Source organism: Haemaphysalis longicornis, unplaced genomic scaffold (assembly GCF_048455015.1).
Source record: "Haemaphysalis longicornis isolate Haplotype H1 unplaced genomic scaffold, Haemaphysalis longicornis Haplotype H1 scaffold_1, whole genome shotgun sequence".
Taxonomy (NCBI): Eukaryota; Metazoa; Arthropoda; class Arachnida; order Ixodida; family Ixodidae; genus Haemaphysalis; species Haemaphysalis longicornis.
This window is the reverse complement of record NW_027526203.1, coordinates 425,436,141-425,463,331: the sequence shown is the minus strand read 5'-3', so window position 1 is coordinate 425,463,331 and position 27,191 is coordinate 425,436,141. Positions and strand designations below refer to the sequence as shown.

The 27,191-nt window shown below is 47.9% G+C and overlaps 1 protein-coding gene and 1 long non-coding RNA gene across 3 annotated transcripts in view; one reads left to right on the top strand and one right to left on the bottom strand.

The window, feature by feature from the left end:
* The window catches only part of LOC144155684 (homeobox protein caupolican-like), a 181,379-nt gene that overhangs the window by 135,217 nt on the left and 18,971 nt on the right, over window positions 1-27,191 (bottom strand). The window lies entirely within an intron of this gene.
* Window positions 10,629-27,191, top strand: part of LOC144155685 (uncharacterized) — a 131,567-nt gene continuing 115,004 nt past the window's right edge. The window contains exons 1-3 of one of the 2 annotated variants that reach the window (XR_013319608.1): window positions 10,629-10,896; window positions 12,763-12,841; window positions 25,882-26,182. This is a non-coding gene — a long non-coding RNA (uncharacterized LOC144155685). Of the gene's footprint in view, window positions 10,897-12,762; window positions 12,842-25,881; window positions 26,183-27,191 lie in introns of those variants that run through there. The other variant, XR_013319609.1, reaches the window with a different exon arrangement.

The following is a 27,191-nucleotide window of genomic DNA, read 5'->3' as shown; positions in this document are numbered from 1 at the left end:
AGAAAAAGCCAAGAGTGTGCCGTCAAACTGCAATTCAACACAAGACCTGGAATGTAATTGTTAAATCAATGGAGGACCTGATGTCCGCATGCGTAAACTTAAGGATGGTGGTCACAATTTCTGTAATTCCGCAGACCGAAGCTTAGGTAAAGGCATCTTTCCACTCCTTTACGTTTGCAACCTCTTCAAACACCCTAGTGGATGAGGAGCTGGCAGCTAAACCTGCGCCTTACGCAGACGGTTAGGCAGCACGCCCGCGCATTTTCGCATATCCTAGACAAACAGAGAAGCAGTATCGCCAACGTTTTTATCACCTTTTTCCGCGTCTCAAACGCTTTTATTACACGGTCAATATATGCGCATCGAGTCCTTATATTAGGTGGCCAGGAAGCTGTTGCTACAAATATTAGTGTACTATGCACATTAGATAACTTGGAAATTCGCTCAGAAAATTTTCCTCTTTACGGCATTCCTCAAAGTGTGGACATTTTTTGTGTCATTATGTGACGTCACACAAGACATATCGGCGCTATTGGCCGGTGGTTCCATGTCAGTTTCAGAAAACGAATTCAATAGCCGCTTGGAAAAAAAGCTTACGGTACGCGTTTTTGAAAACGTTTTTCAGCATTTCACATGGAATAGTTTGGAAACACCTTTTTTTACTCTGTTCAAAGTCCGGCCAATTCTGTGTGCTTATGTGAAATCACAACAGAAATACGGCATCAGTGGCCGGCTTCATTTAAACTGCAGCAACAAAACCATTTGATAGCCCATTTAAAGAAAATCGCAATAAAAGCACAGCAGACGGGAAAAAAGGAGACCTAAGCAGTTTTTTTGTGAACGTTTCGCCTCATTATTACGCATTATGCACGAGTGCCAGTTTCCCGAATGTGTCTTCTCATTATCGCTATCATCATTTTCCATTTGCGTTTCCTTTTTCTTCTTTGCTCAGTTACTACGACTGGTCACATATCCGAATTCGCATACCACCCAGCAAAGACGACATTTGGCGGAAACGTATTTGCTACTCGCCCCATTGCTACTTCCGTGATTAGCATGCTCAAATTACTCATGTAAACGTCATTACACGATTTTTAACACACGTTTGCAGGTCGAAGGCCAGAACACATTCACTAGGTCCACCTTCAGTCAACTAACGTCAGCGAGCTGTGGTGGTGTCGGGGGTAAGTACGTGCGCGTCTCACGTTCCAAGAGTCATGGGTACGATTATCAAGAAGACCTAAATTTACTTGTTTTTTTTTTTTTTTCAACAGAAAAGCAGCTACTGAGTGTATCGATTCAACGGAGGTATCTTAATCTGCTCAATATAAACAAAACCTGCGACGCGTATTATTCAATCGGAATACTTGCGAAGCGCGAACACAGACAATACAGCCATTTTCATCCCTCTGAACAATGTGGTTACGCAATGCTGTAATTGCTGAACAGGGGAATTTGGTGAGGAAGTAATGCCGTGGTCTGGCAGGCGGGAGGCAGTGGCATATTGTCTGGCTCCTAACTAACAAGAGCAACGGAATTGATCATTATACCTCTCCGTGATTGCGGAAAGGAGGGGCGAACGCAAACTTAAAATCTTACGGCGAATTCCAGTGGTCAATTTAGAGGGGTCAACCATATCCGCCAAAGATTTTTAAAAACCCGGGTGCGGAGCGAGCGATTACAATAGACGAGCGAAACGCAATCAGTCCCAGTTGCATCCAAGATTTCTCACCGGAGCAAGTTTATCTGGGATGAGCAGTGAAGTGTGAACAACCAACCGTGGACCCCCCCACCTAAAAAAAAAAAAGAAAAAAAAAACTCCCTCTAGATCAATAGAATTCGTCACTAGGGAAGTACCGCATTAGCGCTCGCCGCCTTAAAGAAAAAAAAAAAAAAGGGTCGAGCTCGTCAATTTTTATCGAGTCCCGCAACAGGCCGTAGCCAAGTAAAGTCATCATGAGTTGTTCCTGGTCGACTTTTCGTTACCACAGGTAGCCTTGGGTTCAGGCCGAGGTAATGGGCGACGGCAGAAGACCGCTATCAGCGGCGGAATCTGCGGGAGCGTTGCGTGCGCATCGCGCTCCCTTGCATGCCCGCTCAGTCGGCGCCGTCATGTACTACTCCCCTGAAATTGTGCTTTTCCGGGGTGAAAGTGCGCCCTGTCGAGGCGCCTGCTGAGAGGCTCATTAACGCTGCATGGAATTAGAGGAGAGGCGACGGAGGGAGCGGGGCGACCACGGGCTCCGGCGGCGGCAGAGGTGCCACTGACAGAGCGGGCGACCTTATCGGCGCATCGCCTCCCGGCCAGGGCTACCCGCTGGGGTAATGAAATTGAGAGCCGGTTCACGCCGTCCTGCGACCAGTGGCTCTAGCGGGCGCCCCGCTGCTTCCTCCCGCGGCGCTGGTGCGCACAAGACGCGCTGAAGACTCATTTTTCACGGGTAAAACCTGAAGCCGTGTGCGCGCCAGGTAAGCCCGCGTTGCCCGCTATTATCACCTCGGCTGCGCATCTGCTCAACGCGGCTCGAAGACGCGGCGTTCGCCTTCGCTTGGGTGGCAGTCACTTAACGCACTTTTCGGCAGGCCCTTTGTTTCGCCTGCGTGGAGCGGGCACGCTGCCGGAGGCTCGTCCGTGACTAGACTCGGCAATGAGCAGCTTCCCGTTCCCGTCACCAGGTGTTCGGCCCGCCTCGACTTGGGCCACGGCGAAGGGGGAAGCAGGGACGACTCCGGCCGGGCCTTTTGCGCGTTTTTGCCGCTGCCGCCTTCCGCCCCGCCGGTAGCTCCGACGCCGGCGCGTTTTGTTTCGCATTGATGGCGGTGCAGCGTGAGACCGGGTCGCCGCGCAGCTTCTGGGCACGGCCCGCAAACGAGGAGGTAATTATGTGGCCAAGTTAATTGTCTTGTATAAACATCTGCTTCGTGCGCCTCCGCGTCTCCGGACGAGCAATGATTATATTCCCCTTTAAGCAGCCATGGGTGGACAGGCGACACTCACACCTTACATCAGTTCTGGGAGAGCGGATCAATGTGGCGCACTCCGCAACGGAGGAGAAAAGTTTACCGAGCGCCAGTGTAAGCCGCAGTACGCTGTTTTGGTGCCTTCCGCTCAATTTACCGCGGTTGTTCAAAACCACTATGCTGTAATCAAAAAGATTGATTCAACTCGAGCCTCTTTAGAGCGCCTACAAAGTCCTATGGTCATTAAGCAAAGTGCACCTTGCTTAATGCAAGGTGCACTTTTAGTGCACCTAACACCTTTAGTGCACCTAGTAAGTTGAACCCGAAACCGGACTGAGGGGAGGACCAGCGTAAGTACCCAAATAGAAACCCAAACCGAGGGATCCGGTCAGCAACCGTTACGCATTTTGGTGATTAATTGTTCTCAGGTTGCTGTCATGTCCCCGAGTGACGTGCCTGTGTAAACCAAAAGCATAATTTAGTCTGTGTCTATAGAGTCAACAACTGTGTCCGCGCCCAAGAAGTTCTAGGGTCATCACAGTTTCAAGCTTATTCGCCTAACGGTACCTGCGTTTGGATTGCAGAAAAAAAGAGGAAGTGGGTGTGGTATGGAAACGGCTTAATATTACTGAAGAGGGAAGTGTCGGCAAGCGATCATTGAAGGGGAGATGGAGGAAACAAGCGTGACAACATGCTTTCCGGCGTGTCAACCGCTAACTCTGCGACGCTTATACGCGGTTTCATACCGCAGGTTACTAACAGCTTGTTCATGCCTCTCCGTCAGGTTCCGCTCAAATTTTGTCACTTTCAATGTTTCTAGCTTCTAAACTGTGCGTTTCTTGACGGACTTTGAGTCCTCTTTGAGCCCTATCAAAAGCAGATGCATTATTTAGGGCAGGCTACACACTTCACCATAGCATCGGAAATCACTGGAAGAGCATTGCTTGTGAAGTTCAGCATTTTCGCATTCCGGAACTATTACCTGTGTAGAAATACGGGACGCTTTTCATTTTTCTTCGTTTTGTAGAGAAATGCCAACTGCATATTTAATTCCAATCCTCGTCACTACATCAGTCAAATATTTTAAATCGCCACCGCCAGAGGGGAAAAACGAAACGTGTTAAAACGATCCTCTAGATAGTGCTAGGTACGCATTACAGAAGCCCGGATGATCATAATTAATCGCCTAATTCTCGATGGTGAACCCGTACAATATTCGTATTAATTGGGTACCGGGACACGATGATACCTGCATTGGGAATCGGGCTGCACACGCTGAAGCACAGGATAGTTCGAACCGCACCCTCCTCTAGTTCCTACGCACTCCTCCTACGCTAATCCACAGCTCTGCGTCTTATCCGATACAATAAAGCCAAAAAGCAGCGCCACCAAATCGTCACCTTCATCCTTTCTAGCAGGCCTTAATGCGTCAACAAGAGCGTCGCCAGCGCAGAATGTACTTCTGAGACTCTTCTCGAGTGGTTTAGCCTCACCTTCCACTGAGATGTCCATACTGCAACCTCTACTGTCTCGCCTGGAGCTGCTCCATTTTAAGCCAATATCGACTCTTACTCGTAGCCAACACGCAACCACCAGACCCGCACACAACTAACGACACTATAGAATAATCGATATAAACAATGATCCCATCATCATGACAATGACCCCGCATTTACAAATAAGACCAAACAGTAAAACATTTAGAACCCACTACCCCCTTCTTCTACCTTAACCCACTGGGCTTCAAGGCATCCCTTCCGTCAATACAGGCGCTACAACAACCATTGCGACACGCGTCAAAGAGAGAGAGAATAAACTTTTTTAATTAGTAGTAAATTAGTAGAGTGCTGTCCTCATTTAAGGACCTCATTCATGGTACTCGCGGCGACGGCCCTCTTTACCAATCGAAGCTGGTCGTCCGGACTGGAACTGGACAGCACACTCTCCCACTGCTCATACAGCGAATGCAGCAGAACTAGCTGATCTCTAATCTCGAATACAGCGAATCTCGAATACGGCGGAACTAGCTGACTAATAGGTATAGAGCAAAAAATGGGTCAATACTTTTTATTCAGCGTAAGTTTTAACGCCCACGCCAAAAAAGCGTCGTCGCTTGATAGAACAAATCTGCCTGAGGGAGCTTTATCTTCGCCCACGCACGTGGAAAGGATACACCGGCGGTGTCTTCGTAATCCGACGACGGAGACTACGACGATGATAAGGATGATGAAGACGACTACGACGAGGATGATGATCCTAGTTCGATTAACTTAATGGCGTAGCCCGAAGTATTTAGGGCCTACAGGAGCCCCGCACCCCCTCTCAAACAACCCCCGCCACCCCTTCGCCCAATAAAGATTTATACATACATACTTAATGGCGCCTTTTCTGCAGCCCCAGGCCGATGGCAAAGACCAGCGGCGTGCGACATGCAATGACCCCTGAACGCTACCATGGCATCATACGGTGCTTGCGAGCAATGAAGCCGTGTATCGTTGTAGTACATTGCAGTAACGCAGCTCACAGGTGTTCATCGCTTCTGGGCCTTCTTTTTGTGGCCTATTTAGTCTTACATAACCGAGTGCAGAGACGCGTATGCGGTTGGTGCACTCGACGAAATCACCCTGAGTCGCAAAGGTGTTGCTCTATGAGCACCAGGTCGCGGATTCTATTCTCGCTTGATACAGGCTGAAAACAAGAGCGCCCGTGCGTCCAAATTTAGTTGAACGTTTAAAATTCCCAGGTGGTCTCAATTATTCCCTAGCCCTCTATTAAACTGCGCTTCACGTTGAGCCAGGTGCATCTTCGCCGCGTAAAACCCTAATTTGAGATTACTTCGGCGCGAGTCTACGAGCCGCCCAACACGCCATTCACAGATTGGGCCGAGTTCCTCGGCCCCGTCCTCTGCCATGTGTAAAGAGTGCCTGTACCTTTATCGTCGAGGGTTACTTCAACCTTAACCTGTACAGAAACAAGAACCGCTGCTTTCTGGACAAGTCAATGTATCCGCCCCCGCCAGGTTGACTAGCTGCATAGACAATGCTTTCGTGCGCAGTATCGACGTCAGAGTACGTACGCCACGCGAAGAAGTGTACATTGGGGATCAACAGACACAGCTATCACTGGTGGAACCTTACATTTAAATGGTCTTATTTGTTATTGTTTTTATTGGCGGACTGCGGAGACATCTTCAGGCAGGAAGGGCACTTTACAAACGCAAAAACGAACAAGATATAAAAGCACAAAGCTAGCAACAATGTTAGTTTGGAAAATAATTATTGTGGTTCGGTTAGGGGATTTCCTCCAGTAGCGGTGCGGGTAAAACAAGAACATGTGTCTGGTCGCGTAGTGTACGGAGCTAGTAATCAAGGATGGAAGGGTCTTGCTTCTTGTTGACAAAGAGAATAACCGGAAGAAGGATCAGTTTAGTTCGCTATGAAGAAGTCACTGAAAGATATCTAAGCGCGACGTTCTTCGTCTCAAGAAAAGTAGCTGAATATTATACGTTATAATTAGTGTCAACGGTCAATCCCACTGCAATTAACCGTATCATGTGTAATGAACAATGTGGTTTTCTGTAAAAAACATTTGCGGGGAACTTCGCATTTAGAGGTCACAAAATGTACTAAATTATCTGGAGCAAAAATTGTTTATTCGGAATTTTCTTGAACTCTTGCAGAGCTTTTGATTCTGTTAAGTTCGATATATTATTATTATTCGGAATTTTCTTGAACTCTTGCAGAGCTTTTGATTCTGTTAAGTTCGATATATTATTCAAGAAGCTGGAAATGTATGGCATTCGCGGCAAAGCACACAATTAATTCATCACAACGATCGAGCCTAATTCCGGCTTATCCATGTGTGTCATTCTCTGTCCCTGTTTGCGTAGCGTAAAGTTTCACGACGAAGTTAATTAAAAGCCATCTTGCAGACTGCCATTACAGGCGGCATAATGAAGTAGAATTTGATACATGGGCTCTTAGGCATAGTACAGTCTGTTTAGGAACACTTGCTTTTTTCTTTTGCATATAAACTACATCATTAACATACCTATTAGCCCACTTTTTTTTCTTTTCGCCAATAATACCAATCTATTTTGTGGCTATTTTAGGTCACTTGAACAGTACTGCATTTCTCGGATAAATAAATTATTATTTGACTTAAGACGAGTTAACTTCGATTTAACACTAAAAATCATATGCTCGTCACTTTACCTTGAAACTCAACCGTATAATTAGAATATTAATTTAGAATTAAATTATTCTGAAATCCCGCGCGTTAATTCGGGAAACTTTGCGTGTTTTTGAGAAGACAGTTTAAGCTGGTCTGATCACGTGAATACTGTACAAATAAAATATGCCCGGTCTATAGGACTGATGCACCGCTTAAAGCACCTTCTGCATGAGGTTAAACAACAAATATTTGAAGTGTAGCAGCGCCCGTCTTGTGTATCCTTTCGCGTCCCTAGTCATTTTTGCTCTGCGACACTTCAACATGAATATCTACGAACTCGCCCGACTATCCATTTTGTAACAAATTTTTTACAGTGAAGCTGTGTATGTTTAATCCCCTCCGCCCCCCGGTATCACGCTTGTGTAAACGAAAACTCGACGAGTGGAACGAAAACTCGTTAACGTGTGCTTAACGTATGAAAAAATTCATAAAGAACTTAAAAAAAAAACTTAGGGCCTCCATATTTTAATATGCAATGTCTTATGTTGCCCCAAGAAACAGATGTATTCTCACCAATACATTTCCGTTTGAAGGTGAAGCCGTCTTTAAGGGTATTGGTCTTTTGGTCTTGGTCTTGGTCTTGGTCAGCTTGGTCTTGGTCAGCTGGCTTTCACACATCGTATGTTGCGCAGTGAAGCATAGCGATTCACGGGGGCAAAATGGTTACAGCCCTGTTTTATACTCCTCTCCACCACCGCCGTCTCTTTCCCGAGTTCTGTATGCTACTCTGTACGCTCGGAGCCTATCCTCCCCCTGCTATATTTATGCGTACATATGAGAATGGGTGGAGGGGGAAGAGGAAAGGGAGGGGAGGGGTGTGGGCGTAGTGCGCGGCTAGGCAGGCTTCACGCTAGAGATGTGAGCGGTTGAAAAAAAAATAAGCATAAAAAAACTGATTTTTTTTTAACCAGGGTAACGTTGAAAAAAAAAAAACAAGCCGAGCTTCTCCGGGAAAAAAACGTTGTGATGAGACCAATCTGCAGTGAGGGAAATACTTTCTAAAATCACTAATTTGACGTGAAATCGGGAACAGATTTTGAGAGCGGAAGCTCCGCTGGGACTTTTGTGATACAGCATGAAACAATTATATTCTCTTCAGTCTAAATGAAAAAAAATTCACCATCTTCCCGTAGGGGAACCCTGAGTAGTATGCGAAGCAGACATGGGGGTCGACTCAAGTCGACTGCGTTTAGGTTGTCCGCAGACATCATGCTCACCTGTTCTATGATCACGCATTTCACGTTGCGGAAGGCCACGCGGAAGGTGTTCAACTCACTGGCGCTGAGGCCTCCGTCCTTGTTGGGGCCGGTGGTCTTCCGAGAGAGCTTGAAAACCGCGTGCACCGTGGTTCCTCCCACTGCCACAGCCGCCTTTCCGGTGCTCGCGCAGATGACGAACGCGTTGCAGGCGGTGTTGTTGCCGGTGTTGCTGTACCGGTTGTAGAGGTCCATGGCAAGCCGGAGGACGAACGTCTTGCCGCAACCGGCCGGTCCGGTGAAGAAGACCTGTAACGGAGGTGCTGACGGCGTCGTCTGCCGGTGGATGATCTCGCGCAGTAGCTCATGTTGTTCCGCGTTTGTCATCCTCATCATGTTGTATTCGTCCCGGTCCATGATGTCCTGGCGCTTGCGCACGGCCGCGCACGGACTCGCGTGTTTGATCAGGCGCACCAAGTCTTGGCTCGGGATGAGGTCGGCGTCTTCGTGTTCCGGGTGGACGATCACAGCAGGAGGAGGTGCTTCTTCTTGTTCTTCTTGTGCCCTCTTCTCCGCGGCGCTGTCCGCGGCGCTGACACTGGCGTTGACGCTGGCGTTGCAGGTGGCGTTACCGGCGGCGTTGCCCGTGGCACTCATCGCGGCGTTGCGGGAGAAGGTTCCCCTATGGGAAGATGACGACGGTGGTTGAACGCGAACCTATCTCGTGGCGGATTCTTTGGTTGGCCAATCCCTAGGGGCATCCTGCCACAATCATCATCAGCGGTGCCTGGCGAGGCATGCGCAGTGGGGGTGTGGACGCCGCACAACGGCACCCACACAACGCCGGAGGGAACAGGCGCCACCATAAGCTGCTTCGCATCTAAAATTCATCGGGCACTTAAGTCTTTTAAGTGATTTGAAGGTGAAATTCAGCGGTTGCAGAAGACTTCTTCCCTGTTGCATCGTGTTTGCGATGCTGACACGTTCACCTGTCATGCGGCACTGATCCGGAGAATTCTTGTTCCGTCTCGGCTCGGTACATGCATGGTTAGTGCTATAGTTACCGCACTTGGCTGCGGCTCCTGGCAACCCGGGTTCAAATCCTTTTCGAACCCAAATAGGTTTTCATGCATATTTTGTCTACTTATTTTCTGTTTACACCGGCCGTAATTTGGTTTCATACGTGTGGTTACCAGCAACTACGATCACTTCTCGCGTTTGATGAGACATCGAATTTTTTATACATATGTATGGAATTGTTTTTTTTTTTTTACTTTTCGAATTCTTCAAAAAGAAACATAAAAAACGTTTTTTTTCACCCCTGCAAACGTCATGAAAACTTACATCTCTACTTCACGCGCGCACCCTTGACATACCCGTTCTTCTATGGGGAGATTCCAACGTGAACGACTCACGGCTCGATGGGACCTGACTGCGGTCTTCCCTGGTCGAGCGGTTTGGGTTGGTGTGTTACACGGATACTAAAATGACTACTACACGGGAGGGAAACGGACAGCCCCATGTCTGTCCCCTAGATAAAACTGTAGTCCTTCGAAGTTTCATTCAGCTAATTTGCTAGTAAGTACGCTCAATAGCAAGTTACAAACAAACGTCTTTTGTTTCGTGTACTTCTTGGACTGCGGTCAACTTCGTTGGTCATCCTCGTTCACAGAGTGGAAGGGCACTGATGCTTTCCCTTTAGATCATTGGCATGCTTAGTACTGACGTCTTGTTCTGGAAAACGCAACAAGACTAATACAGAACGTTCAATGGTCCTTACCTACAATTCCACTGGGCACATTATAATACGGGGGAACGCTGGTATACCAATCGCAAATCCCATTCATTTTCAAATTTTTAGCTCTGTTATTATCACTCGGCACTCTAATTTACGGTAAAACAAAATTATGGGACGACCTGATACAGGGTCGTTGTAGATGAGCAAGCACGCCTCATATGGTTCATTTGCGTCATTTAGTGGGCCGAAAGGGATCCTGCTTGTTCACCCTGACGCGTGTGCGTCAGACTCAGCATAAATGTCTGCCCTTGAATACTTTGCGGTGTTTCGTGCCCTATCGTAGAAAGACGCCTCGGGGCAACTCTCAAATATCTCCGCGCCTCTTTGGCGCTGCGTGCGCTCGCCTCATCCTCCTCTCTCCTGCTTTCTTTCTGCGCCTATCGCCCTTTCCCCGTATCTGCGCAAAGCGTCTTCTCAACCGCCGTTGCTGATTGTGGAGGCAGTGCGCAGACATACGCACAAACGCCCGTGCGGCGGGCCATGCACCGCAACAGCACCCCGCGGCATCGCTGCGCAGGCACGGCGCGGGCTTCTTTTTCTCGGCTGAACTAGCCTTCGTTCCCTCGCGTCAGTTCGCTCTTGCTTCAGAGCATACACACAGGCCTCCGACAGGAGCACAGGTTTCTGGTGGTCGAACCTCCTAGCATTTGCGCACTGAAATTGAAGCGGCTACAACCACAATGGGCTCCCACAAATTCCAACTTCAGGGTAAGTGATTTGTATCGATAGATAGGTTGATCAATAGACTGACGCAGTGAATTTGTTGCACGACTAACGTTATTGAGTAAAACGTTGTCCGACGCCTCTGCGGGGATGCAGCACTGTGCTAGGCTTCAGAGTGCAGTCAAACCCCTTAGTGCTAGCGCACTAATAAATAAGGACGTTTTTTTTAGTGAATAAATTTAACGGGAATATCTTAATTTCTTCATCAACAGGAATATCCTGTTTATGGATATTTTCACAAAAAAAAGCACCTGATTACCCGAAACACTTTTTGGTTTCTGTGTACTTGAAAGCCAGGACCGGAGAAAAGCAGAAACAAAAACTTAGAAGGCCAATGGGGCTGCCGTGTGTTTATTCTCTTTCACACCGCCTAGAAACGGGTGCTCTGCTGAGCTCAAGGACGCGGGATCGTTTCCCGGCAGGAATGGCCGCTTTTCTGATGGAGGCGACAAGCCAAAACGCCTGTGTGTTCGAGATTTCCCCAGGTGGTCAAAATTATTATGGAGCCCTCCGCTACGGCACGCCTCATCGCCTGTGCAGCGTCGGGGCGTTAAACCTCATAATCAATCAATTAAAAACCGGTGCTGATCGCCACGGTGTGGCTGTAGTTTTTTACGTGCATTAAAGGCATATTGGCCTGAGTAGTATGGTTTGTCAGACCTCATGATGTCACAGGCTGCATGGTGTTCGCCACGCGACGAAAGTCGTTGAGTGTGGCGACGGCGCCGTATTATAAAATTCCGCGATTCCGCGGCATGTCGTACGTTGGCCAGACCAAGCCGCCTGCTTAATATTGCCTGATGACTCACCCGTTTTCTGATGGGAGAAGTAGGACGCGTGGGTCGACCGCTCAGCCGTGGTGTGGCACGCGCAAGCGGGCGCACGTCCCCCCTGACGTCACTGCTCGAGTTTGGCAGGCAGACACCGAGAAAACATGGAGGGGTAGGAGCGTTACTTCGCTAAGGCTGGACAAACATTGTAAATTTTTTCTCATAATTTTCTTTAAGAAGCCCTGACAAACGGAGCACTGTCCGAGATGGGAGCCCACAGAAAGGCACACGCGGGAATCAGGGCAAAAGAGAGCAACAGGAAAGCGGCTGTTTCGCTGAGTCGGCTGACGAGAGGCAATGTTATACAGGCGGCGTTGGCCAGACCTGCCACTGCTCCAGGCTGAGGCTCAGGGAGCACCGCTAGGCTTGCAGACTGGTCAACTAGCCTTTTGAAGCTTGCATCGCAGGGCGACGCAAACGCACTACCCTCTTCGCAGAAACTGCGGTTTTGCTGAGGTCAGTAACCGGACGTCAGTTGAGCTGCGGGAGGCGTTTTGCATGGTTTCTGGCGTTTGATGATTTCTTGTGCTAGAGCAAAAATATGTAGCTAGCTAGCAGTGTTTTTCCTTGGTTCGGATTTTACGTATTTGTTTTCATTGTTCCTGTACACTTTTTTTTTTACTTTTTTTTTGCTTTTGGGTAAAATTTAATACACAGTTTAGATATCGTCGTCTCGCGTGGCCTCTACTTTCGTTAAATGGCCCATTTTGCGATAGTTCTAAATGCAACTGCTTCAAACTCTCATAAAAGAAATGAATACTTCGGAATATTTGCCTGAAGGCTTCTTTTTTTTCTCCTTTAGAGCTCATTAATCTCAAATTTAGTGCACAATTTTGGTATATTAAGCGATGTCGCTGTAATCCAATAAACGATACAACTGTAACCAAAACACAACTGCTGAAACGCAACCGATTAACCTTGTTTTCAGGCTGATGTTAAAGAGATTCAGCATAACGTTTCTGCTTTTGCTTCCACGTGTACACCGTTCGAAGTTTATGTAATACCGTGGTTGTCGCGACAGGAACATGTTCCAGCCTACCGACTGCCGTTTCCGTGCTCCGACATTCCGGCCAGCGTCGTGCAGGTGGTGACATTACACGGTTAGTATTGAAATCCAAACGCGTCAAAGCGTTGTCGCTCAAAGTTGTCTGGTTTCCTTCCAAGTGAACTGAAATTCGCACAATATTTTCCCTCTAATAGCCCGCGCACACCCCGTATATACGCAACTTGAGGGGGAAAAAGGCATGTTTTGAGGCCGCCACAGAGTATGCACAGCTGGAATTAACAACATTAAGTTAACTCACGCCCATTCCAAATGTATCGGCATAGAATGGGTATAATCAAATGTTTTTATCGCTGAAACTACAAAAGCACACTAATGGTGGGTTTGCCGACGATACGGGCACGCAGAAAGTACGTAATCTCGACACAGCTGCGGACACGATTTATTGAATTACTTCTTAATTAGTGGTTGTAGGGCGCGTGTTTAGATAGGGAAATGGGATAAAGTAATAGCCAAGAAAAAGACAACTTTAAATGATTTAGATTTTAGCTTGTGCTAGATTCTTGCTTACGGGCGTTCTTGCTTACATTGCGGGTGTAGGGGACAGATGCACGATATGAGCTAGCCCAGCAAACCTTTGCAATAGCCCCGTCGCCGTAATGGCTACGGCCCTCACCGCACGGCTGCAAGCTGGACACACGGACGGCAGTACAACAAGAACCGTCCAACCAGAGAGCGCAGTGCACATTAATCCCCACTTCCTCGCTCCCCGTTCTCTCCCCACCTGCGCAGCGCCTCTCTCCGCTCTTCACAGCAACCCCTTGTACATGAGACACTCTTGCCGTGCAGAGGAGGGTGACACCTACGTCAACGCGCATACCTGGAAGTATGCGGCTAACTTTGGTCCCAAATCGTTTTCATGGACATTAAAGCTAACCAGACATGAGTTTTGTATTCGAAGCACATATTCTTGTCATCCTGATCTTTGCGCTTGTTAATCTTCGTTTAATTGCGTACCTATTCAACATTCACCATCATCATCATCACCATCATATTTACGTCCACTTCAGGACGAAGGCCTCTCCCAAGTACTTCCAACTGCGCCTATACTACGCTGTCCGGATCCATTGTTTCCGGATCCATCCCTCCATAAAGTTACCGGTCTTTTTCAACGTGTAGGCCATCTTTCTGTAGCCATCATGTCACGCAGGTTGCCCAGCGCTTGTCAGCTCTTCGAATTACATGTCCAGCCCAACCATACTTAATTTGAATTAGTATGTATTCCACCCGAGTTTTCTCCATATTTCAAGACCCTTGTTTTATATCACTAAGCATTACTATAATTTTTCTTTCCGTGGCTTGTTGGGCCGACGTAATTTTTTTGTAGGCATGCTTAATAAGTTCCCACGTTATGGCGTAATGGCTTCTTTTTAAACTTATTTAGTCAGTATCATGTTCTTCCTGCCTTTTTGTTTGTTTGTTTGTTTGTTTGTTTGTTTGTTTGTTTGTTTGTTTGTTTGTTTCCGTGGAACTGGCCCCTCACTACATCAACTCCTGCGCACACCACTAAATCAAACCAATGTTACCAGTAAGCCGGAAGGTTACTCTTTCGAACAAATCTGAGTGACGGCGTTTTTTGTCCACGAGTTTCCTTGTGTGACGGTTATAAACTTAGAAAAAAATGCTACTCGGGCGGCGCGTTGGTGTGCGTTCATGATTGGAACAGCGGTATTCAAAAATGAGGACAAAGCAAGAAACACAAGACGAAGAGCTTCGTCTTGTGTTTCTTGCTTCGTCCTGGTTTTTTAATAGCGCTGTTCCAATCATGGTTCTAAACTTGGTGCGGAGTTGCCCTTATGTCTTTAAAACGAGCAGTCGTTCCTCCTGTACAAGTCTTACTTCATACTTGAAAGCAAAGCGTCCCAATCACGCGTTACTTGTGTTAAGCTACTTTTTCAGTAACAGAGTAACGAATCGATTACTTCCTGTGAAAAGTAACGAGTAAAGTACATTTTAAGCACACTTTAAGCTAAGTAAGGAATAACGTTATTTAGTTACTTTTGGGTGAAGACGTGTGTAATGAAACTTGCACCCCCTCGTTGTAACCTATGTTTCCGCCTGTGGCTATCACTAAATTCCTGACATGGCGCTGCTGAGATTTCTGAATTCCGGAAGGACTAACTCGCCGAGACCCAACAATTTTGCAGTTAAGCAGAAACCCTGGAAAACTTGATCCAGACTACATATTTTGTAGTTTTCCAAACAAGATCCTCCGGCGCACTGAAGAACACACGTGGTTTCCGCTGGTACCCTGTGGGCACTCGTTGCTTGAGCCGGTATACCTCAAGTCCACGAACTGTTATTGGAACTCAACGCCACCTTTCCTTCCAATGCTCCTTTAGCGGGCTTTCGGCGACAGAAAGTTCCGTTTCGGAACATTACGCAATACTAATTTGAGAGCCGGTTACAGCTCAACTATAATGACGCTTGAGTATCATTTATTGTACCCTTAAGAGCCCCTTGCGAAGTATTACATAAGGGGAGAACCAGCTGTCACAATGGAACCCGCTATCAATAGAAACAATAGAACCCGCTGTCACAGCAGCACTTGCATATCAAATTGACAAAGTTACGAGAAAGTAGTTATCTACTTTCGAGTTGCAGTGACGCGTTCCTTTCGCGCTTCGGCAATAAGTAACGTGCAGTCGGTAAAACACTTGTCTATAACACAGCTTTCGTACCTCCAGTCTTATCCTGTCTCGCCTGAGCTCGATTTGAAGAAAACTGCTGGGGCGTGCAGAAGTATAAGCCCAGACCTGTTTCCAACGTGTTTGTAAAGAGTATGTTCCGTCAGTTTTCAGATGCAACTAGTTGAAGTTGAACTCTCTGTTATAGACAAGCGTTTTACCGGCGGTGCTCATCCAAATTTTATTATTGACTTTATTGTGCTGTATGTACGTATGCTTCCTGAAGACCAGTGGGTTTACCTCTTTTATGAATTGCGCTCCCAAGAAATTATCACGAGAAAGTGTTGGTCTCTCAAGTGACGAAACCATTCACATTTTGTTCCCTAAATGCTTCGTTAGCGCAGAAAGCTTGAAAACATTGCCCTTGATTTTTTTCCTCATTCTTCTGGGTAACACGAACGATATCGTATGTGGTATGACCTGCCATGCTGTGAAAAGGGGCTGTGTGGAAAAAACCAGCTTTTCTCCGAAGGCATTACGATACTGCGAGGACTTGTGCGGAACTGAGGGCAAGCAAACAACCTTGATGCATTGATTTTCTTCACGCGGGTCGGCGTCGTGGCGTGGCCTGCGCGTTGCCGTAACGAGGAAGCGGCGGCCAGAGTGGGGGGATATCACTTACAGTAATGTTCGTTCACCGCCGCAGGCTCGGCACTACACGTGTGCCGCGGTGGGCCGTGTAGTCGCTGGCCCCGCAGCAGGTCGCTGGCTGCAGGCCGCGAGGAACCATCCGTCGTGCAACTCGCCGCTGACGTTTTTACAGCGTCCCACTTGGTCCTCAAATTACGTTATTGCCGAGTAAAGACGACAACGCTACACAGGTCACTCGCCCTCGCTCGGTACGTGGCGAGGGGCGCGCGGGGCGTGGTGTTCCGAGGCTTCCCCTCTGCGCGTCGGCGACACGCTCGGCGCTGCTTGATTCAGCAAACAACAAGGCGACGCGATCGAAGCCGCTTCCAGCCGTGCGCGACACCGTGGACGCGGCAGCGCTACGCTAGGCTCCACACGCGCGACCGCCGGCGCTAGATAATGCGCCGTGCAGCGAGTCGACGCCTGCGGTCTCGCGAGCTGGTGTGGCGCAGCTTTATTGGCGAGAAGCCTCTGTCCGCGGCTTGCTCGTGTTCCCGCAGTGCTGCCGGCGCGAACAACGCCGGATTATTAATAGTCCGCACCCGGGAGCACTTCTGGGAATGGAGCTTGCGATGTGTTTGGTTGCGCCTTGCTTTCTCCGCCTCGGAAGACGGGCTTACTCAAGTGCTTGTCGAATGTATGTTGGCAGAAGACGTTAGACTGGTGTTTCGAGGCCTAATTTAGCGGCTTGCTGGTACGTCTCATCGCGCACGTGTGCTTCAAAAAGGAAAAATTTCCTATAATGCATCCTGTATGCAAAGGCCGCTGATAAGGCCACACTCTACATACTCTTTTTATCCATACACACGCGCAGTTTTATTTTATTTTGGTCTAGGGTGTTCAAGCTTCACATAGCGAACCCGGAAGGGCTGTCCAACGGCTGAAATTATCACATCGCAAAGCTGGCGTGCCGCTTCGTTAAATAGCGCATGTAACACCTGAAATGGTACTGCTAATATAAAGGCGATAATTTTATTTCCTTTCTTTTGGTTTCATAACAAACAGCTTTGCAGCCTGACAGTGGATGCTGCGTTTCTGAATCTGCTTGTGATACACATTACAGAATACATACTACATGCTTTTCCACATCATGAACCATTGGTCCTGTTGCAATGCTACTGTGAATTTGCGGATGTAGCATGTCAAGTTTCCCGCCTGCAAGCGCACACTTCTGGCTTTGCCTCGCACAGAACGACGAAAAGCCAAGGTATGCAGCTAGTTGAATGATTACACAGTTTGACGTCAACCCCGCGCGACTGCACCGATTTGCATGGCTCCGTTGCACAGTCTATAGTAAACGTTGATCGGGGTGCTACGCATCGCGGGATCCAACACCAATTCGGTGAACTTGATCATCTTATGTCACGCGTATGTTCTCTCACCCCGAAGAAAATAATGAGCTTAGAAGTTATGTGCATTTATTCAACAACCAGTCATGTCCCAGACTACGCATGCATGTTACCCATACCTTGAAATCTATTCTCCCGCCGTAGCACCTGCTAGGCAGCGAAAGCATTGTGCGTCGAGTGCGAGGGTACCACAAACTGCATCGCCATTTGCCGAAGCGACCAATGGGCCTCCACTGTTCACATGGTCGACTTCGTGTTTCCCCTCGAGTCGACTTCAGGTTCCCCATGCGAACCGTCGGCAAAGGTTCGCGTGGATGACGGTTACGAACTCGTAAAACTTCTTTCGGCCGCCGTCGTTAGCCGACCGGCGGAGACGGTGTAGCCCAACCATCGCACTCTGCGGGCGCATTCCTGTGAGCACCCACGTAGGCACTAACAAACAGGATAATCGCTCGACCAACCAAGACTAAAACTAGCTCATGCAGAATATTTTGCGTTATCAGCGTGCAAGGGCAGGGAACGAAACAACCGATTATCCAAGCGTACGTTAGCCAAAAATACCGCGGAATATATGAAATTTGGTGCGCCCCTTGTCTCTTTTCGTGGATTTCTCTGCTTTGCACGTGCACGGTACCAAGAGAGTGAACTGTCCTCACGCCATGGCGCGCGACCACGATGAACGTAAGGCGCAGCGGCGGATAGGCGCTGCGGTAAGCAGCCTGCTCCTCGATGTCTATACATGTCTCGATAGAACCGAGCACTGTGTTCAGACGTCCGAATAAATGGCACTCACGCATTTAACGGGCATCACGACCTGCAAGTGGAACACCCGGATGGTTCTCACAACATTTTTCACGTGCGCGCAGCACCACAGCGCCGTCAACATCACTGCAGCACAAACACAGCAGTTTTTGTGCCATCTTCACTGTTGAGGTAAGGCCCGGGCGACATGTTTGACGGAGGCACGGAATCGAGTAATTAAACGGCACTTCCTGCGGCAGCTTGCGTACGGCGTAATGGATGTATGGTCTGTCGCGGCTGCGTGTCAGACGCCTTTATGCATGCTCGTCAGTATGCAACGCGGCCGCCGATGTGCCGACCTTCACGCCAGCATGCATGCTTGCACTGGCAAACAACACACGCACGCACCGGCCTGCACACAATGGGCGCCTCTGGCTGTACCCCGCTTGTCACGCCGGTGACGGCTTGTATATACTCTGTGCGCCGGCCTTCCTGTGTTATTGCCTCACGCTGCATATGTTTACGTCTCATTGTGTCTGCGCTCTTGTATACGCGTGCGCGATGAAATTGTGCACGATTTCTTTCTACTCGTGCGTTAAGAACTCCGTGTTTCGCGACTATGCTTTTGTGATACCTCCCATTTGGTCCCCGTACGTACGCAATCCAGTTCTGCTCTATGTTCTGCTCCACAACACAGTTCTGCTCTAGTTGGGGGTACACAGAAAGCAGATCAGATGAAGTTTGCGTTGCAGCACAGGAAAATTCCAATCCCCAGTGCAGCAGCAGTACTCAATTATGCGTACTTGGTCTACAATATCTATTGTTTTTATCGCGAGGCACTGAATTTCAGTGTTCAAGCAAAGCCCGTTGGAAATATCATGTGGTAAATAGCTTAAAATACGCTAGAAGTTGTGCAAAGGGCTTCGCTAAACAGCTTCAGTTCACTTATCCACTGTGATAAGTATGAATAGATTAAAGCCGAGGAGACGAACTAAACATTTGAGGTTGGTACGTCTTCCACGTATAGCGGAGTTCAACGTATGACGATGTGTCTTGTATGGGTGTTCGGTACACTTAGTTTTGAAACACTAAAAAGTGGGAATATATATCTTTTTAGATCGTGCTTTGAAGTTGAAGCTCAGGTGCTTCTATAGCATTACTGGCGTATTCTTCAAGTAATACTGTCAGCCTTTTTATTTGAACAGGAGAATGCTTTTTTTTTTTTCGCGAATGTGCTTCGGATTAGTCTAGGCTTGAGTTACGCATACAAAAACCAAAATAAGTGTGCAGGCTGTCACAAATTCAAGACAAATAGGCCAAAAACAGCGCACGTAGCAAAGCCAGGTACAGGTGTAGAACCTTTAACTGCCTTTGTTTTTGATCATTCAACACGAATTTACGGGGCCCGCATTCAGTGCGGTAATCTTAAAACATATATCAGCGCTGTTTCGAGCTAAAACCTCCATATCCAAATTTCCTTTCTTAAGCGTTCAAATTCTTGCCTTTGCATATGTTTAGAGTAGAAATTTTTCTGGGACTGTAGTTACTTTGGTCACACTAAGATCAATAATAAAATTCGCAGCACCTCATGCGCAACGTATGCGCTCCTTGCATAGACGACCACCTGCATCTGCTTTTATGCCGAACCTTTTACAACTCGTTAGTGGTCCATTTTCCTCGTTTACCTATTTCTCAAAATGGCTGCTCACGTAGCTGACTTAAATGTCTCCCAGCGAGCTGGGATAAAGACGTCTATTTAAAACAAACCGCAAGTTTTCGCAATGAGCGAGGCATGATCAAATGAACCGTGCAGGCGGCTGCGAGTATACCGCAGCAACAGATGTGCCTGACACGGCCGCGGCCCATCTTTCCGTCTCCTCACGTCCCTTCCAAAACATTCGCACCCGTGTAGCCCCTACACCCATTTGTCACCATACACACCCTGCATCCCGCGGTGAATTCCGACTGATTGACGCACTTCTTGACGCTCAGTCCTGTAGGAACAGGACAAAAAAAGCGACGCGAACACAGCGCTGTGTCGCGTCTCTTGTTTGTGTCCTGTCCGTGTGTACTGCGCATGAAGGATGTCGGAATACTCACGAGCCCACCAGTCAGCACTTGCCCTTCAGTTATTTGAACTGGATCATCACTCGCTGATGCGCACGTTGGGCGGATCCCCTACCCCCCTACTCGTACGTGCTTTGAACGGTGTCGAAACCAAACCAGACATGCAAGGGCAATGACCTCTCGCTCGCTTACTCTGGTGTGTGCGTATCCCAATAAGCGCAGCGCATTGGAGTTCCGTTTACGCCGGTCTATGCGACAAGCCCGAAACATGTTTCATTTGATGGCGCCTTACAGTTCGAAATAAATCATAATGACAGCCTAAAACAAATCTGCAGGTGTGAAAGAATGTGCGCATTGCCAAATTTTGGAATTCTAGCCAGCACAGCTTCTTGCTTTCTTATACCGGCACAAACTGCGACAGTACAAAAACACTATGGTAATGATGATCAAGCTTTTTACGCTCTCATGAAACGGGCCTTTGATGTACATGTACATACACATATACGTGTACGCGTACATATACATGTAGTATACAGTCCACTGCACTCTCTCGCAAGACACGTGCTCCGGCTAGTTTTTCGTACGCGCCAGTGTGTGTTTTGCTGCTATTTACTCAGCGGAAGAAACCACTGAGTTAGAAGTGCTTTCATGTACTCGCATCTTAATTGACGCAATTCCAGAATTCATAATTGTTTAGGACCTGACTTAGCTTCTACAGATCTGACACGCTTAAAGGGAAACAGGCAGAAGTCTCGCATCCTTTGCATATCAAGTAGTCGAGGTGCTGGGCCCGGATATACGAGCCACATGTATAACGGCTGCGTCGCGTCTACAAGGTCTGCATACGAAGGCGATGCAGGCATAATCAGCCGCTGTCACCACGCGCGTTTACCCATCCTGCAAGCATTTATAACGGCTGTCGGCTCACGGTGCCTGCACGCGCAGCAGAGGCGCGGGCAGGCCATCGGCCTCGCCTGTCGCTTCGTCGTCAGGTGGTCCTGAGCGACAAAAATTGCCCCGGATTACTCGCATGATCGTCGCAAACTGCGTTATTAATGCGCGTTTTGTCACGATCACAGCTTCGCCAAGTAAAATGTGCCTGTCAGAGCCGCTCATATCGCGGAATCGAGACTGCGTGCCGCTTATATATAAGACGTTATCCGGTATGTGACTCAGAATACGCATGTCAGGCATGTCAGCGTGAATGCATGTATCGCGCAAGAGCGCATACGGTATACGCTACTGGCATGGCCACGGGGGAGGGGAGTTCGGCCGTGTCAGCCAGCGTGCGTCGCTTGGCGTCGTTATATGGCGAAGAAGCTGCAACCCCGCGTGACCCCTTCTTCCCCTCTCTCGGCCGCCTCCTGTCTCACATGACCACGCGAGTGCGTTCCGGCACCGACGCGGGCACGCTACGTTCCGCTCGAACGCCCGCGGCTGGTGTTCGAAGTTGAAGCCAGAAGAGCGCATTAATGTCGGCCTTGTCATTTTATTACTTCTGACACGATATGCTTGTAGGCAACCGAAGTGAAGCTGCTTCGGCCTGGGCGAATAATTTACTGAGAGTGAAACCTCGTTTTAGGACGTGCTCTCTTACGTCGACAATCCAATCCGGATGGCGTTCATAACCGTGTAGTAAATTGTTTAAGCCTTCCCACTATTTGGGATTAATCTTGTAATCCTGTGACAACAACAAGAACAATCGCCAAAAACGACTCAATTTTGCACTGTTTCAAAGAGAAATGTTTTCCGTTCCATTTTAGTTCTCTCTGTCTGAATGTAACGTGCTGCTCTTCGTGTTATTCTAAAGTCAAAAATGGAAGGCGAGTCACAACAATGTGCAAAGGTGTTGTTACGGTCATTCTATAGCCTTGACAATTTATGTTCATTTCCTCGCCACCTAAGATCAATATGTTAACTCGTACCTCTTTCGGTGGGTCGAAGTACCGTGTTTACTGCGGCTGCTCGTTGCTTTCTCCAGAGTTTCCTTTTTTTTTTTATTTGTTCCCTATTTCTCTTTTTTTTTTTCCGTGGCATGGAAGCAGCCTTCCGACCCACTTCGGGCAAAAGTGTCCCTTCCGCCTCGGCTTAACATGCTCCAGGTTTTGTCATTTGTCATTATTGCGTCTATCGAGAGTGCTAAGACGTAATGCTAACACCACGGAATGATGAGGATCCCCAAAGCGTAAACTGATAATGCTCTGATTTCCCATCGTAGAAGAGGCAGGACATGGTGCACACATATGCATCGCTGTTGGTTTGTTTATTGTTTAGAGCCCCATTCAGTGTTTTTGTTACACGCCCCTTAGAGCGTGCCCTGTCCTAGGTTTAATGTGAACTCTAGTAATAAGCAAATGTGCGGTGTCCCAGTCTCTCTGCGCGGATTTGAAAAAAAATTGCAGGGAAGATTTCACGAGCGGCGTGCGTACATTGCCGTCGTATAGTTCGCGTGCGAAGGAAAGTGCCGCCCTCGAGGCCCTCTTATCGGACGCAGGGACAGTGCGCGGGTATATACACACTCACTTAATATGTGCTTTACCAGGTGTGGGCTAAGGTCGCTGAGAGCTCTTATCGGTCTAATGAAGCCACCCCCCTCACCTTTTTTTCTGCCCCCGCGTCTCCCGTCGCTGCCGACGCCTCGGCATCTGCTGCCGGCCAGTTCACGAGCGGTTGCCTTCTTCGCAACGGCCGAGGGACGTGCGCTGCATACGAGATGGGCCGACGGCGCAGTCCGCAGGCCCTGCCGATGAGCCCTAATCTCGCTCCGGAAAGCGATGCCCCCGATCAGGATGTGCTTTCTTCCCGCGGCCCCTTCCTTCTGTCCCCCCCCCCCTGCCTACGTACGCGCACAGAGGTGGAGGAAAAGGAGAAGAGCGAAAGAAAACGTGCGTCCGCCTGTTCGTAATGGAGTTTGATAGGCGCTTATTGCAAGGGTTTGTGTCTATAGCGCCTCTGATTGCTCTTGCATGCGGGTGGGTTGCCGTTTCCGTTTTAGAGTCCCGGCTGACGGTATGCTGTCCCAGGAGGGCACTCGCCTTCTGCGTCGCATTTCTTCTCTCCCTTCTTTGATACGCGGAGTACGCGGGAGTTGTTGGTGATCCAATTGGATCGTGTGTTCCTCCTCTTACTGTGGGAGGCACGTGGTGGCTGGTAACATGTTTAGCTGGTCGGTATTTGAAATTAAATGAACTCCAACCGTCACTGGGCCTGTATGCGCTGTGTTTTGTTTACGGACCCGCAGGCTCTGTTCCGTGTCTTATCAGGCGTGAGTATTTACGTTCTCGTTTTAGCCGTGTGCTTTTGAACACGCGCCGCCTCATGGGCATTCGTTAAACATAAGAACAGACGTACGTTTTAACTATGCACCACCTTTTTTTAGCGTAGAACATATTACTAAGGTGTGAAGCGTGTTTCCGGCCGTCCGAAAAACAAATGAGTTTTCTTTTTGTGTTGTTTAATAATCTTGTGACAAGCACTGATATGGAAAAACAGCCCCCCTTGTTTCATTCCCGCGGCTACCCGTCTGTCTGTATACATGGAAGAGAAGTATTAAGTCTCCCGGTGCTTTAGTTCAGAGAGGCAACTAAGTGAAGGGGTCAAAACCGATACATTGTGCAGTTTAACTCTACCTGATCTATTATTTGACTATAGCCGACGCCTACAGCCTTAGTTCATCTGGAATTGGCGGACGAAGAGAAAACGCCATGCGCCGTGCTTTGCAATGCGTTTTGCGATACGTTTGCAATATGTTCTCGATCGTGCTATCGCAGCCTTGAAAATAGTGAGTGTCGCACTTTTCGGCGTTCATATCAACTTCATTGCCAGCTTGCCAGCTCATTGTCATATCAGCAAATTGACGTGGAGGACGGTGCGAGGAAAACGGCGCTTTCAAAATGCGCTTTTCTCGTCAAAAATGCTTGCAAATCGGTGCAAATGCTTGCAAACATAGCATAATCTGTGCATTCTCGCCATCAATCTGGCAAGGTGACTGGACAATGCTTCCAACTAAGGTCGTTTTATGTTTACAACTACGGTGCCTTAACGACATTAAGACCGCCATCAATGGTGGAGATAAATGAAAAAAAAAATTCTTGAGTTTCGCCTCTGCTTAAATGAGTTCCTGTCCTTGGGATGGTACAATATATCCTGGCACAGATACGTTCCCAACTGCAGGCCGACGATATTACTAATGACGGTTCCAGAGAGTGAATGACGGCCCGTTCCACCACTTACCATTAGAAGCTCAAGAAGTCTGTCAAGTAATAGGTGCAGCGAGTAAGCAGTCCAGGAGAAGCTGCATGTTAATGGTATAATTCACCCAAGAGTAACCGCAACAGTAACCGAAGGGTCACCAAAGAGTTACTCAAGGGTAACTTTCTGGGGGCTTTCATTATCATCTCCTTTCTACATGTGGGAATTTCTAGACGTTTCAATCGACATTAACCAACCTCTCCGCAATGACAGACTCCTGGAGGTTGCCCATGGTGCACTTTAAAACCAGTATGAGAAATGATGATGTTCCAGAAGGTGCGTGGAGGTAGCTATTCGAGTTGAGACTAACCTGAAATAATACTGTCTTGTAATGTGGATGGGAAAATATGGAGCCAACTTTTCTGAAACTGCAGAATATTTTTGAAGTAGTTTAGCTTTTTTTTGTATTTCCCAGTCGTGTCTTCCAACACTAACCGCACACTTTACAGGGCTGTGCCCCCTACTGCGTATACATATCCGCTTGTGCAAGCAAGAACGTGACTTCCGGCATTGTCATTTGCGTAGGCCACTTGCGTGCGTATCGGTTGCTGGCCCTTCATATGTAATGGGCTCATCAACTTTTTAAGTGGATCCAGAGAGTGCCCTCACTTGCTACATTTTTGACCTCTTGAAGAGACGCGTCCGTGCATAAATATAACATTTCTAAAATACGAAAGCTTGAAACAAACTTTTGTGAGGGAACAAAGGAACAAAAACCACCGCATTTGCCATAATCAGCTTTCTAAACAGTCATGGTTTGAGATAATTAATTGCGTTAGCCAACTACAGTGAAGGGATCTTCTCAGACAACAGAACGCTCACGTGAGCTCCGCTTAGCCCCTCCAGGCTCCGAGAATGCCTGGTTTAAACTCAACGCAAGCGCGACTAAAGACGCGCCATGGGTCCAGGCACCGCCCTGCAGAATTTCGGCTGCACGTGCAACGTGCTATTTGTCTACAAATTGAGCTAAACTGCGCTAGTGACCTCCGCTCTCGTGGTACCAAAGCGACGTGAGAAATTGAGGTTAAAAATCTAGTTAAATGACCGCACGCAACAGTGCTTCACGTCAGGAGCCATTGCGTAGGACTCCGGGTTACTTCACATCTCCTGAGGGCTGCCAGGGGGGAAGAGACCTGAGGTGAACCGAGCAATGCGTGTGCAGACGTTTCTCAAGGGACTCTACAACACTTTATTCAACTTTTTTTCGAAATCTCAAATGCTTGCAGAACGTAGTAAAAAAACACAACCAGTACTTAGAATGGGAGGTCACAAAGTACATCAGCCAAAAATGATTGCTCTATGCCCATCAGATAACTTAGAAACTTACTCAAGAGAATTTTCTCTCTTTCCAGGTCTTGGCATCTTCGAGCGCTGTAATTACGTCATTACAGCGGAGTAGCGGCTATTGGCTGGCTTTCCTTCAGTTGCAGCAATGAAAGCATTCGATAGTCACTTTTTGAAAAGACACAAAAGCAAAGCAAAAACGGAAGACGGATCTGCTGCGACGAGCAAATCATGGAGTACCGCTCCGTTCTGGCGATAACTATGGCTTTCACAATGCTCTCAGACAGGAAGGAAAAAGTGAAGAGTTTATCGGAAGTAAATCTGAAGAGTAATCAAGTCGAGCGTTGACCGTCCAGAGCGGGCGGTACCAAAGAGCCTCGCGGAATAGCACGCAGGGAGAGGGGGGGGGGGGGGGGGGGGTGGGGGGGGGTGAGTGAGGGGAGGGTGGCATGTGACGCGGCATGTGAGGAGAACAGGCGAAGGAGAACGCCGATTCTTTATAAGTAGTGCAGTCAAGCGTAGCCCATTTGTATGCCGAAATATTCGGCAAAATTGTTGCTTCTAGGTACGGAGTGGTCTGTTAAACAATGAAGATGAAGAAAGGAAAGTGAATAGAGCGACGCAAGAACGATGTAGCTGTAAAATATTCTTTGAAAAGTATTGCGAGAAGAAACCAAAGTGCTTTCGCCTTGGAAGCGCGTAATCTGGCTGCAGGTGCCCCGAGGAGTATTTATTGCGTTGCCGTCAGAGATCACGGGTGGGGTTTGTTTTTTTTTATGTAAAATTTATGAATGTCTGTTTGTCCAAGACACTAGTGAGCGTCAAACGAATATATAATAATTCATTACAACGCATTTTATTGCCCAGTTTTCTCGGACAGAACCAACGAGAATCTAACATTTTAACTTTCAAATTATGACCAATTTAACTGTTTAATACGCGTTTCTCATACTTCATAATTAACTTGGGAACATAGCGGGAGTTTGATGCACATAACAGATTTAACTGAGAATGACTAAGCTAGCCGTCAGCTGTGCGGGACATGTGCGGAACAAGCGCTACATGTATTGCATGTTCCGCACAGCTTCGGATCACAATTAGCTTCGGAGCTTCGGCTCTTTCATATGTGCCAGCACTCTGGTATAAGTAATCAAATCTCACTCCTCGTTTCCAATAAATATCTTAGAGCAATTAGCGATGAAGGGAGATCACCATGTACGAGTAGGAAAAAAAAAAAAAAGAGACACGACCGGTTATAGAAATTATGCGCTCCGATTATTGCGTTTCTTCTCGAGTCAAACAGCGAAAAGCCCAGGTGTACAAGGGATAGTTCCCAACCAGGTCATAGAATAAATAGTACGAACCGCGGGAAAATAGG